Raw genomic sequence first — 14,630 nt, forward strand, 5'->3', positions numbered from 1 at the left:
CACAAGGATAGTAAAGAAAGTCTCCATTATGGCCACTGTGCAGTAGCTATGCAGAGACTTCTGAGGGGCTGTGTTTGTTTTTAATGGAATTGATTAAATGATACATTCAAACATTTGGGGGAAAACAGAGAACTGATAGATGCATTAATAGATCTTACAGATCAACTGGAGAAAATTAAGATTCAATGGTAATCATAAATGCTCTTCACCAAGTATTTTTAACTCTTGCATCACAGACACAGGGTAGAATTGCTCTTCAAAGGCTTACTAAAGATAGTAAAGGTATTTGACTAGTTCTGAGGGGGGAAAAAACTGCGAGTAAAGATAATATGCAGCAAAGTTTGCTGCCTTCCAGGGGGCATGATGACAAACTAGTTTCAAGATGATGAATACAATACAGACACTTTTCCAATCCCCTTCATCAACCAGCAATGGTCATACAATAAAAGCAAGGTTTAAACCTCTATAGTCTAGAGCCACAAAAGGTGGTTATTACTCAACAGAATCCATTCCTACCTGACAAGTTCATAGAAATCCATGTATACAAACAGGGCACAGCTTGAATAAAATCGTAATGCAGTATGGATGCTATGCTGATGATATTTATGTCACTTTCAAAATGGACATTCTGACTAGGAACAATTAACATCTGTTTTGAGCAGGATTGAGCAAAGATGTCTGGACTCCCTGGAGAAAGCAACAAAGTCAACAGTTATGACTCACACCCCCCCCCAAAATAGGGCCTTTGCAAAATCAAGCCTGAGATAGTTACTTGTTGAAGAGAAGGAGAAATAAGTCACATGCTTTTCTGGATGAATTATTATGCCTGGCAACTGGTGTGAAATTAACTCCTGGTCTAAAGAGTGTCATCTTGGTTTATGAGCTTACCTATAAATAAAGGCCAATGAAGTTTTAAAAAGACCCATCATCCTTTTAGTTCCCTGAATCTTCAGTGAGGTTACACCCCATCCTGAGATCCAAACTGAATGTCATCTGACAGGTTACAAGACTGTCCCATGCTCCTAAGCTAGCCCTGGGCTGGCACCAGTTAAGAAGCTTTGAGAATACTTGCCCAGCAAAGCTTACCAAGCCACCCACATAAACCACAGGAAACACTCCAAGAATTTATAAATCAGTAGGATGTTTTTTCTTTACTAAATGCAAAACTAGAAATGTTAGCCTTACGATGTACTAGGAAATGGTCTCCGTACTTTATGAGTTATCTTATATGGTCGGTATTATTATAATATTCCGTTTACAAATAAAGTATCTGAGGCACCAAGAGATCCATTATGTTACAGAAGGCTGTAAAAGTAGTCCACTGCCAAGGTCCAACTAGAATCCAGTTATCTGATTGGTCTGATCGGTCCAAGAGCCTCTTGTTGGTCACAATATGTGAGGTAATAATTGGTTTCTCAAATTCCACATCAGAGTTCTAACACCAGACAACAGGGGGGGTGGGGGAGGGCGCTTTGCAGACATGGCTGCTACTGACAATTCACAAAGCATGGCTGTGCAGGGAAACAACCATCCCCTGACTGCAGAGGTCTACTATTTATATGAAGCTATTTAACTTAATTACAAATAATTTAGGCTACAGATGGGAGCAAAGCAACATTAGGATCTTGATTTTGAAACCGTTCTAAAATAGCTTTTAAAATCTAGGAGGCAAATTGTCTTTCCGAATGGAAATGAATGCGTGACGGGGCGGGGAAGTCTTCACATTATTAGCATCTTTCGCTGAGTCCTCATCTATTTCCTTTGTCATTTTACACTATTGTACAGTCTTTAATTTCAGCTCCATGATCAAAGAGATGAAGGTGGAGAAACCACTTAAAATCACTGTTAAAAGCAATGGCCGTCATATAGTAGGACACTAAATGAAAGGATCTCTAGGAGATAGAAACATAAGCCATATAATGAATGATTGTTGTTCTTAAGGTACTATGTTATCTCTCATCTCTTTTGCTGTCCCTGGTTATCTCATATTGTTACAGTATCTCACTTTGTTACCTGATATATCGGATATTTTTGTATTTGGTTATTTGAAATTGGATAGGGAAGGGGGGAAAACAAGATGAGGGATGGAGGTGGGGGGGGAGGGAAATGGGGACCAAGACATGTGAAAGGGTATCAATGTATGGGAATTAATGCACCATCTATCTGGCAAATATCATGTAACCCTTCTATTAATTACAATGAAAAATATATGAAAAAAAAAGCAATGGCCATAGCTGGCGTGAGGAATGGCAGCGAAGTGATGGCTGCTTCTCACCTTCAAGGTTTCAGGCAAAGACCCCAGGCTAGACTCTAATAAAGGAGAACGAATTCACACATATACAATGTACATACACACATATACACAATTTGAGAGAGAGAAAGAGGGAGGAGAGAGAGAGGGAGAGAGACAGACAGACAGACAGAGACAAGAGACAGAGAGAGAAAGAGGGAGGAGAAAGAGAGAGAGAGAGAGAGAGAGAGAGAGAGAGAGAGAGAGAGAGAGAGAGAGAGAGAGAGAGAGAGCCTCTTTCAGCCCCATTCCACCGTACCTGCGAGGCTTCGTAGCCAGAGGCAGTGCCAGGAAACATGATTTTAGGAATTCAGAGTATCACGTTTCATAATTTGATTTAAATCAATTATCCTATCCCTCCCTGGAACAGGCACAAGCTCCAAAAATACAAAATGTAAATGGAACCAGCTGCAGCGAAGGCCTTTTGCCAGGATGGATTTCAGTCAACGTAATCAGCCTCCTTTTCGAAGTGCATTATTGTCGAGACCTAGAGATTGCCTGAAACACTTCCAGTGCCCCGGGAGGGACCAGGAAGGTGACCAATTACGGGAGGGGAGAAATAGAAGGAGCTAATCTTCTCTGTTCTTGCCTTTGCTCCAAACTCTTAAAATTAATTCACTGCTCTGGGGGATACTGGGAAACTGAGGTCGTTATTGGCAGCCTTCAAACACGATCCTAATTTATGGATATTTACTAAACCACATAATCACCCCAAGTTATCCCATTACAGGGCTCAGCAGAGCCGAGGTCTGCAGGCCCTGGGTGTGAAGATCAATTGTGAGAGGTCTGGTGGGGGACTGGGGGAGGGTTGTTTATTAAAGAGAGCACAAGTATACCCGGCAATCATGCGTATCATTCAGTCTCTCAACACACTGCTCAACAAATGGATCCCATGCCGAGGATTTGGCATCCTTCCATTGAAATCCTTCCCTTTAATTGATTTAAAATGATAATTCAATTAAAATAATTATTCTAATCAAACTTCATATCTTTTTTTGGCAGGTTCCACAGGGGCCTCTGCCCTCAATGTTATTTTAGTATTTTCTTTGTTTTCTCACCAGGTTGACTTTGGCTCTCCGAGTCTTTGGAAAAGTTTATGTCGTTGGGAAATCACTGCACCCTTCTGGAGCTTTCTACTCGGGAGGCGGGGAATGAGGAAAATAATACATGATGGAATGATGTTACTTTGAACTGTAACCAGTGGGAGCCAAGAAATAACTGAACAAATATATGATCAAAGTCATTCACCCATTTACCTGCCATACTGACCTCAAATAAAGCTGTAAGGTGAGGATGATTGATAGTCTCTTATCTCTTTTTCCTGTCACTGTTTTCTTCTCATTTCTCTTATAATAGCTGTTATACTCTTGAAATCTGAAACATATATGACAGGTCTCAGGAATTCTTGCATAACTCTTCCACTTTGGGAGCTGCCATCCGAACAGTTATTTCTTTCTCCTATGCAAATTAGCTGGAACTCATGTAAGGCAGCAAACTCTCAGCCCCATTACACAGCTGAAAAAAGGAAGGCTTCAGGTATATTTCTGCCTGTCTTGAGTCACTGAGGCTTAGAAATCCAAATGAGGCCTCTCCTGCCCTCCCCATACTCCTTTTTTGTAAATTTTTATTTTACTTTTTTATTTTATTTTTATTTTTATTTTTCTTCTCCCCGTGCTCTTGAGCATCCTAAAAGGACCTGCTGTCCAGCTGTCTAAAGGGCACTAAACCAGGAGCCCAGTTACTTATTTCAACAGCTACACTGCCAAATAGCTCCATGATGTTAGGAAAAACTTTTTATCTTTTTTTTTTGCCAGTCCTGGGCTTGAACTCAGGGCCTGAGCACTGTCCTTGGGCTTTCTCAAGGCTGGAACTCTACCACTTGAGCCTCAGCACCACCTCCAGCTTTTTCTGTGTATGTGGGACTGAAGAATCAAACCCTGGTCTTTGTACATCTTAGGCAAGCACTCTACCACTTGGCCAAACTTCCAGCCCAAACTTTTTATCTTGATGGGATTCTCTATACTCCCAAGACCAGATGATCTCTAAAATTAAATTCAAATTCATGCATTTGTTTTCAACCTCAATTTAAAAGGCAGCATTATTAATCCCATTTAAAATTGCCTCTATGATAGAAAAAAAATATGTTTCATCAGGGCAACAGGCCAGGGTTGATTGCTCCTTCTGACTGAAATTCAAATCTCTTGATCCTGGGGAATGCCTCCTTATCAACCTGGGATCAGTACACTTCAAAAACGAACCTTGTAGTACTGAGGATGCATTGGGTGGAGTATAATCCTAACTATTTTACGGATGGTGAAATATATACCTGGAGATAAGTCATGTGTCATTCCTTATGAACCTGGAGGCAACACAGAGTCTGAACGAGGATGAGAGGAAGGGGGCAGAGCAAGAAAGCCAGGAAGGAATTCATGCACAGGTTTGGTCTCTGGCTATTAGGTAGCAGTGCCTCTGGACAGGACCCATCTCAGAATTTACATTAAAAAAAACATACGGGAAACCCTGGGAGGCTACTGGAGGCAAAAGTTATTAGAGATCATTTAAAAGGAAACAGGCAGACAGAAAATTTCCTTCTACCCCCCTCCTTTTCCACATTACTCCCATTCAAGAACTTCCATTGTAGAAAAGTCAGCTACTAGAAGGAACACCCTTGCACATATATCTTGATCACTGCAACAGAATGAAGCTTACCAATCGAAGACAATTTGTATGTATAGGAAAACCATTTTATGTACATATTATGATATTAAATTATAGGAGCCAGACCAAGTTGCAGGCACAAGGAAGCTCATGTTTTTGAAAGTATTGTATTCATATACTGCTTTTTTTTTTGCCAGTCCTGGGCTTGAGCTCAGGGCCTGAGCACTGTCCTTGGACTTTCTCAAGACTAGCATTCTACCACTTGAGCCTCAACACCACTTCTGGCTTTTTGCTATGTATATGGGGTACAGAGGAATTGATCCTGGGTCTTCGTGCATGCTAGGCAAGCACTCTACCACTAGGCCAAACTCCCGGCCCTCATATACTGCTTTATAAAATGACAATTCTGTTGTACAACTACTTAAAGATAATAAACATATTTTAAAGTATACTGGTTTTTCTTCATATTCCTTTTAAATGTTATTTTAAATGTCTAGAAAAGTATAGCCTAGTAAATAAGAAAAAAGGCCTCATCATGCCCCCCCCCCCCCAGAAAAGGATGGAACAAAATCATCTCCCCAAACTTTTTGGTTAAATGCAAAATTTCCACTTAAGAAACTGTTGCTACTATAGAGACACATTGACCAACTAGTCTCACCAAATCCACGAGTGTGAGTGCAACCTGCGTATTGTTTAGAGTCTGCAGAATCTTAGGCTTCCCCACAGATGTGCTGACTCAGTTCTTCTGAACAGAAACCCGGGAATATGCATTTGAAGTAAGACTGGGAGGCTCTTTTGATGACAAACACGTGCCCTACCCTCCAGGCTAGATTCTTTGAACCATTATCCTGGACAAATTCCTCCGAAAATGCTAACGTATTGGTTATCAATAAATTCATTTGAATATTCAGTAACTATGTTTCCCTTTTGCATTACTGTGAGCTGACCCTGGAGCCTCATTCTTGCTAGGAAAGTGCTCTATTATTTGAGCCACACCTCCAGTGCACTAACCACAACTTCTTAGCTAGCTCTAAAGGAATCACAGAAAACAAATACTGTTCTAAGCACCAGGAGGCCTGGATTGGATTCTCTAGTCAAGAATAAAGAGTAAAATGGACTAATACAAGAAATTATTATTAAGTGGGTAATGAGCATTAGAACAGCCAAATTTAGATTTCTGTTTTGTATTATAATAATCTTGACAGATTTTCAGGCCCGGGCTGGCTTCAAATGGCCAGCCTCAGATCTCAGTCTCCTGACTAGTCAAGATTATGAGCGCGAATCAACAGTGCATGTCTAGAGGGAAGGCTTGAATCTCTGATTTTCACTGCACCAAAACTATGTGGGACCATGGGACACAATAATGTGTCCTTCCTTAACTGAAGAGGTCCTTTTCTCTCTCCTAATTTACTACCCAAAACTAGACTGATGACAAATATAAGTATACACTCCTGCATAAAATTGCATCCAGCATTCAGTTACCCCATCCTTAATTTTTTATGATGAGGATTATGCTTTTATTCTTCATTGGTCATTCCTCACACTGATTTTAATGATTCTCCTCTTCATTCTCATTTAAGTCCTCTTCTGTGTTATTACTTATTGGGAGTGGCAGGTTGCCTTACTTGGTCATAAATCTTACTTGTCTCATGAATTACATGATTCTATTCATGTGATCTTTCCCGTGGTCTATGCATCTGGTCTCCGAATTTGTAAAGACCATTCAGCAGAGGTACAGAGTTCAGTCATGGGGAGTGGAGATGTGAGAGCTTAACAATACATTGGCTTGGGAAGTATGGAGAGGAATAGAAAGATCAGTGGATGAAAGGAATACACATTTATAGAGGAAAAAGAAGAAAGAAGACAAAGAAGACAAGGAATGAATGTAAAAACAAAGAGAAGCATAAGAAAAAGAAACCATGCAAACCACTCCAGTGGGGGAAAAAAAAACAAAACAAAATTGTGAAGCAGTAAGCCTCGATCCCTAAACATGAGTGCAGCCAACTCAGTACCCTAGCTTGGGTGCTGATGACACCAAACACTATTAAGAAGAGATGGAGAGAGAGAGAGAGAGAGGGAGGGAGGAGAGGGAGAAGGGAAGGAGAACAAACAAAAGCAAAGAAAGAAAAGAGGTCCAAAATTCAGTCAGTACTTTCTTGGGATTTGTCTCGAAATTCTCTCCACTCCCTACACTCCAGAGTGAAGATCAGCTTCGTGAACCATGTTAACTAGGATGCCCATTCGTGCCTTGGCCACTAGCGAGCTTCTGCCCCCTTTGCCCCTGCAAACTTTTTCCATATTTCTCACTGTCTCACTGTCTTTGTGGGGCTCTGGGGTCTCACTCTCTGTACAGGCTTGGGTACCTTGCAGGGGTGGGGAGGGAAGAATTTGCCAACTTCCCACTTGTATGGGACTGACTGGCAGCACTCACTCCTGGGGGCTGCTGGGATTGATACCACATTCTCCCTGGTCCTCCCCCCCCACACACACCCCACACCAGGATTGTGCTTTTTACAAAATACAAGTAGAATGAAACTATGGTGGAGTTGCTCTTAACAGTTAGAAGACAGCCGCCCAGTCCACTAGGGAGGATTAATTTCTATCCACTGAGAATCTCAGTAAGCTTGAATAATCCTTGAGAGTTAACTTTCCTTTGTACCTGTCTACCTTGAGATCCACTTCAACTGTCCAGTAAAATATTGACTGGAGAAACAAAATCTTGTTATGAATTCTGGAACCTTTTTCATGTCAATCTTGGCTTACAAATCTCTTCTAGTCATGTGATCCTACACAAAGTAATGAAAGTACACAAAGCCTCCATTCCTCAGCTGTAAAATGGCTACTGTTATAGTTTGTATCTTAACTATCATCCAAAGGTCATGTTTTGATAACCTAGCTGAATTATTAGAAAGAGGAGGATCAGGCGGAACTTGATGGAAGACAATTAGGTCACTGGAAGCATGCTTTTGAAAGGAATTTTAGGACCCAGGCCTCTTCTTTTCTTTTCCTTTCTTGAGAACCATGAAGTGAGCCGTCTTCTCTACCATGGGCTTCCTCCATGATATTCTATCTTATTGTTCCATAGACTCAAAGCAACAAGACCAAAGCAACCATAGATTGAAATCTCTGAAATCATGAGCTGAAATAAACCTTTCCTCCCTTAAGTTGATTCTCTGAGGTGTTTTAGCATTGTACTAGAAAACTAACACAAATACAAAAAAAAAAAAACGAATATAAACTAAGGAAGAGCATTGTGCAAGGGCCTTGTAGGCATTTGGTAAGCATACACACCAAAAATGTCACTTCCTCATACCAATTATCAGCTATTTAACAGCAGGAACTTCATAGCTCCTCAGTTCCATTGCAGAGAGTCACTCCAAGAAGAAGAGAATTGGATACATACTAATAAGTACTTGGTTGCTATACGCAACCAAGGTTCTGTCAAGATTCTCAGGTGTGTCTAAGCTACATGAGAAAATGGACTTTGTTCGATGTGCTTGCCATGGGCTGGAGAACAGGAGGGAGAACAGTGTTGTTGTGTTTTGTTGTTTTGTTTTTTCTTGCCTTTTGCAACCAATACCCTAGATCTTTCTGTTAGCCTGTGTACCAGCCTGGTAGGAGCTTTATAACAAACTTTTATATAGATAATCTGATTGGAAGACTGGGCTAAGCCCTTCAGGACAAACATGTTTTTTAATTGTTTCATCATTTACAGATCAACAAGAGGATTAAGGAGCTTTAACATAATCCCAATTAACCTTAAAAGTATTGTTTCCTAGGACAAATGACCTAAATTCATAGGAACTTTGAACTGCTCAACCCCAGAGTCACCAACTAGTTACCTAGAAAGAATATAAGGAAAGGGGACCCAAGGCAAGCAAGTTCTGAGGTGAGGAATTGTAAAAACAAAAGAATACAGAGAAATTAGTCCAAAACACACAGAGTGACAAGGTTCCCCAGTGTGTGTGTGTGTGTGTGTGTGTGTGTGTGTGTGTGTGTGTGTGTACAGTCATTTAATGTAGGTAGGTACATCGTTTAGGGAAAAGAATAACTTATGATGTCATAAAAATTCAATAAGACATTAGTGTTAGGCTTGCTGATAACTTGTTTTGGTGAAAGTAATTGAATAGACAGATAATCCCTTTTCCCTCTCAGGATTTTCAGATTTCTTTTTATTACAGTATTGCTAGTGTTCTGAGGTTGTTCACATAATAACATCTCTAAAATGAGAATGCATTTTACAATAATAATGGCATGTCAGAGTTTAACAGATAACTCTCCCCCTCTGGTTTCTACATGGAACATAAAGTATCTCTTGTATTGGACAGTACCTTAGGGATGACTTATGGGAAGAATTCTTTGCCTTCCTCTCTCTGAGATTCGTCCTCCCCCACCCTGCTCACCCAGCCCACCAGGCCTCTGTCTAGAGCCCACCAAGTATTTGTGGAATCCCCAGGACTCCCAAGCACAATGACTCCATGAAAAATTTTGTCAGGAAAGGAAAAGGCAAGGTGGCCCTATTTATTTTCATATTTATAAGGCTTTTCTCTTATTTCCATGTTGGGGGTCTCCCTACCAGTTTGGAATAGTACCCCCTCTCAATTCCTCAAATATGCCAGATAGACTTGAAAGCTTACAAGTTTTCTATGTAGGCCTCTGTTTCTGGTAGACTGGGGAGCAGCCATGGAGGAAGAGAGAATGCTTTCAGAGTGTCACTTACACCCCCAGAGACCCTGTACCACCCACAGTCTTCCCTCCTGGCCTCTCAAATGGATCAGAGCAACATGAAATATCAAAACTCACCCAGACGCTTCCAGTTTCTCCAGGCCTTCAGTCCAGCCTCGGCCACCTGGTGAGGAACACAGCATAGCTGAGCTCAGGGAATATAAAATTAGCTGCTATTGGTGCCATGTCAATCAACATCCATTCCCACACCATGGCAGAACCATGCAGCCATATGCCTGCCACATGTAGAATTTTACCAGCCACCTTGGAGAAGGGGAATCATACCCCGAGGGAACTCCTTCCAGTGCAGAAATTTGACTCAGGGATCCAAGGACGCAGGGAGAGAAAGAAGAAGGAATGAATTCACTGCAGGTACCTAACTCTCAGGATAGACCAGCCAAGTCTGCTTGAAGAAGAAAAAGGATAGAAAACAAAAATACAGGGACAGAGACAAAGAAGATCCCTTCCAGAAGCCTTACATGGGTACAAGAGAATAATTTTCAAGGACATGTAATATGCTGACATCACTATTTTAGGTGCAAAGACATTGAAAACAAATGAAGATAAGAGGCACCTGTGTGGGGAAACGTGAAAGTCCAGAGGAGGCTTTTTTGTGGATTAATAATGCCACATGGCCTTACCATAACTCTGATGGGTTTAGTTAGGAAACAAGAGAAGGAGGTAAGGAAAGAGAAAGATCAGGCTTTCCAGCTCAGCCTCCAAAAGTTTATGTTTGGCTAAGGAGAAATGTCTTCTACTAACAGCAAAAATATATGAATGAATATGTGCTTGCCATCCAGAATATGAAGATAGTGGAGATTCTCTTTCTTTCCGCTTCCTCCCTTTATCTTTCTCCCTCCCCCATCTCTTTTGCTCTTGTTCTTATCTTTCCTTTTCCTCCTATACTTCTCTCTCTCATTCCTCCCAATCTCCTTATCTCCATCCTCTTCATCCTCTGCCTCTCTCTCTCTCTCTCTCTCTCTCTCTCTCTCTCTCTCTCTCTCTCTCTCTCTCTCACACACACACACACACACACACACACACACACACACACACACCACATACTACACACACACACCTGTAGACTGGCCTAAATGACAGCTGCAAAAGAAGGATGACACTTTCTCCAAACTCCTAGTTTCCCATGTGACTTTCCTTCAAATTACACTTGTTCCTGTCTGCAGAGTATTAAGACACACGTTGATTTATCAAAGGCACCCGCAGCAATGAAACAATCTGCAACTGAGACTTTAATAGAATTGTCAGATCCAGTCATTCCCCGTAGACCTGGCTAAGATACACAGAGGAACCTGAATATCATTGTCCTACATTATCTGGAATAAATTTCCCAAATTCCTCACTTATGGCACACAAATACATCTCTTACTCTGAGGACTGTGTTTGAAGCAAACACACCTTTCCCTGTCTGAGCTACTTTCCTTTGAGATATTAAGAAATGGAAAGCGAGTAAGGTATCCTGATCAAAAGGAATACTCTTCTCCTCTGCTTAAGAGGCTTAAATAGCAATCATTCCTTTACATGTGTACAGAGATTTATACAATCTCAAGTACTCTCAACTCTTATCAAACATTAAAACCTATAAATATGATGTATATCCCCAGTCATCTTAACACCACCAAAATGAACTGACAATTTGGGGATAGATAGGGTGGAGAATGATGGAAGGGTTGACATTAATCAACATGCATAGTACTCATAAATCAATGTGTTAAGTAGAAATCCCTTTGTACATCTACTTAAATGATATATATGTGTATATATGTGTGACTATTCCCTCTGCCCTAAACTTGCTTTCTGTCTCAGTCAGTTCTGCCTCTCTTACAATCTTTGTGACTGTGATTTACATGAGTATAGGAGTTTATGTTTCTATTGCCATTGAGGATCTTTATTCATATGATTGTGTCACATCCTTTACCTTCATTTTACTTTCACTTTGTACTCCAATAATCCTGATTAAATGATGATCACATACAGCACAAGAGACTTTGTTTTGTGCATGTGTTTTCCTTGTGACTTGCGTATAAAGCATTGTAACCCATGTATATTTTTGTTAGCAGAAAGAAAAGTTGCTGTTAGTCTTAAATTCTCTACTTCAGAATGAAATTATTTATTTATGCAGCTAATTCTTCCAAAAATACCCTTTTTGCCAGCTTGGGGTTTGAACTCAGGGCCTGAGCACTGTTCTTAGGCTTTCCTCAAGGTTAGCACTCTACCACTTGAGCCACAGAACCACTTCCAGCTTTTTTCTATGTATGTGGTACCAAGGAATCGAGTTACCATGCTGCATGTTAGGCAAGGACTCTATCACTTAAGTGTTTCTTATGTGACCAACCTTTATTTTTCATACTTGCCCTGGGATTTTAAAGTTGGAAGAGACTTAGGGAAGAAAAAGAAGTGGCCTCATTTAAAGGTGAACAAACGGAAATCCTAACCCACCCTTTCTGTCCAAGTGCTGGGATTACAGGAATATACTTTGTTTAAAAGTGGCTGTCATATAATGTGTGATTGTTGTTCTTCATGTACTATATTATTTCTCATCTCTTTTGTTGTCCCTTGATTACCTTATATTGTTATAGTATCTTACCTTGTTATTTGTATACATGTTTATTTGTTCATTTGAAATAGGATAGGGAAGGGGGGAAACAAGAGGAGGGGCGGGGGTAGGGAGAGGAAAATGGGGACCAAGACATGAGAAAGGGTATCAATGTTTGTGAAGTAATGCCACCTTCTACCTGGTGAATATAATGTAATCCTTCTATTAATTACAATAAAAAAAAACTAGAGAAAGAAAAAAAATTTCTATGTCTTCTTTCATTGTGCTTTTTGCTTCTCCTTTCTCCTATTAGTGAAAACTGCCCAGAAACAGAGCAGGCAGGTATCACACTTCACACTGGTCCGGCACAGCACTGAGCCCTCTTCCCCAACTCATCCTCAAGCTTAGATGCTTGCAGCTGATCAGAAGTTTCTGCATCTTTGGTAGAAATGCCAGAACCAGATTTCAACTTGGCACTGTGCCCTATACTTAGACTGAACAAAATGACACAAAAATCACTAGTCTTGGCTTCAATGTCTCATCACCAGCACAGAACTAATAGACAACTCTCATTAAGTCTCTGCTGATCTCTACTTTCTCCCCATTTAGATCACATGGAGTGTTCATAGTTTGCTAGTACTTGGGCTTTAACTCAGGGCCTAAGTGCTGTCCTGCTTGATTTGCTCAAGGCTGGTGCTCTATCACTTGAATACCAGCTCCCATTCTGGCTTTTGTGATTAATTAGACTTTCCTGCCCAAGCTAGCTTTCAACTACAATCTTCAGATTTTAGCCTCCTGAGATAAGATTACAGACATGAGCTACTACTGCCCAGCAGTTCACATTTATTTTATGCTTCTTTTTCCAGTTTCCTCAGAACGTTCCCTGAAATAATTTAAGACTTGCTCACCAGACTGAATTACACACACACACACACACACACACGCCTTGCTTATCTTTTCGAAACAAGAGCCTGTACTGGTCCACCTTCCATCCTTGCTAACTCCTCTCTCCTCCCCTCCATAACGGGTCTGGAGAGCTGCCTTCTCCTTTGTGTGAACAGAAATACATGTGCTTCAGTCAGGAAATGAGAAGTGATCCAGCACAAGGAAGTCCTCGGATGTGTCCACTCACATTGGGCCACAGTTCCTTCCCATTGATGTTATCCTTCCTTTCACAGCCCATCATCATTCCATCTGGCAGAAAAGATGAATGAAAACAGGACTCATGGCTGGCATTTGCACTGATCATTCATCAACAGGACTCTGGGGCTGCCAAGCACCCAGACAAAAGCATTGCTTTTCTTTTCATGTCATGCTTAGTTTTAAATCTTTTTCTTATAATGAAAATTTTAAATCCTTGGCTCACTTTGGGTTTTAGCTTTCTGGCCTTTTAAATATTTTCCTTCTTGTTCACTTACTCCCCATTCCCACCCCCTCACACACACACACACACACACACACACACACACACACACACACACACAAATCATATCCTAGGGATTGAACCTAGGGCCTGAGCACTATCCTTGAGTATTTATGTTCAAGAGTAGCACTCAACCATTTGAGCTATAGCTTCTGGCTTTTGAGTGTTTCTTAGCTCGCCGAGTCTTATTGACTTTCCTGCCCAGGCTGGCTTTGAAGCATGATCCTTAGATCTCAAACTCCTGAGTAGCTAGGATTATAGGCATGAGTTCAGCTTTTCAGCTGACTCTTTACTACATTCATTGAGGTTTGATTCATAGACCATTGTAGAGACTATTGAATATCAAAAGGGAAAAAATTGAACTTATCTAAAATCTAGCTAACTATGAATAATCACTAACAATATTTGGAAATAGTTTTTTTTCCTTTTCTATATTAGCTAAAACTAAAGTGAGATAATTTTGCATCCCATTTTACTGTAAACTTTACACTTTTTTAAAACTTCACCTAATTTGATAGGTGATAAGGGACATTATTTGCTGTTTATTAATCACATGAATTTAATTTTAGAAGGTAATAATTTTTCACACATTTATTTACTTTGTTTCCCTCCTTGTCTGAGTTATGCTTTTTGCATCTTTTGTGTATTTTCTTATTAAAGAGCTTCTTCCCTTTTGCTTAAATTATAGAAGTGTTTTACCCCTTAAAAAGAGTAGTAGAGCAATCTTCGTAAATGTTTTAGTCCTAATTCTTTATTTTATTGTTATTACAAAGGTGATGTACAGAGGGTTTACAATTACATAACTTCCTAGTTTATTTAAAGCTTCATCCTTTTATGAAGGAGCAATCTTTATTTGGTAGATTTATTTTATTATCCTTTTCTTGTTTATATTCTGCCTTTTTGCTATGTATTAAATATCTTCTCCAACAAAAGATGATTTTTATAAGCACCAACATTTTCTTTAGTGTTTTTATTGATTC

General features: G+C 40.2%; 1 long non-coding RNA gene across 1 annotated transcript; it reads left to right on the plus strand.

Moving 5' to 3' along the window:
* Positions 1-1,452: 1,452 nt before the first annotated feature.
* Positions 1,453-3,587, plus strand: LOC150060662 (uncharacterized). The gene is made up of 3 exons (XR_016536144.1): positions 1,453-1,546; positions 2,661-2,825; positions 3,352-3,587. It is a non-coding gene; the product is annotated as an uncharacterized LOC150060662 (long non-coding RNA).
* Positions 3,588-14,630: the final 11,043 nt, after the last annotated feature.

The sequence above is a fragment of the Megascapheus bottae genome, chromosome 7, assembly GCF_031878675.1.
Source record: "Megascapheus bottae isolate mThoBot1 chromosome 7, mThoBot2.hap1, whole genome shotgun sequence".
NCBI classification, from domain to species: Eukaryota; Metazoa; Chordata; class Mammalia; order Rodentia; family Geomyidae; genus Megascapheus; species Megascapheus bottae.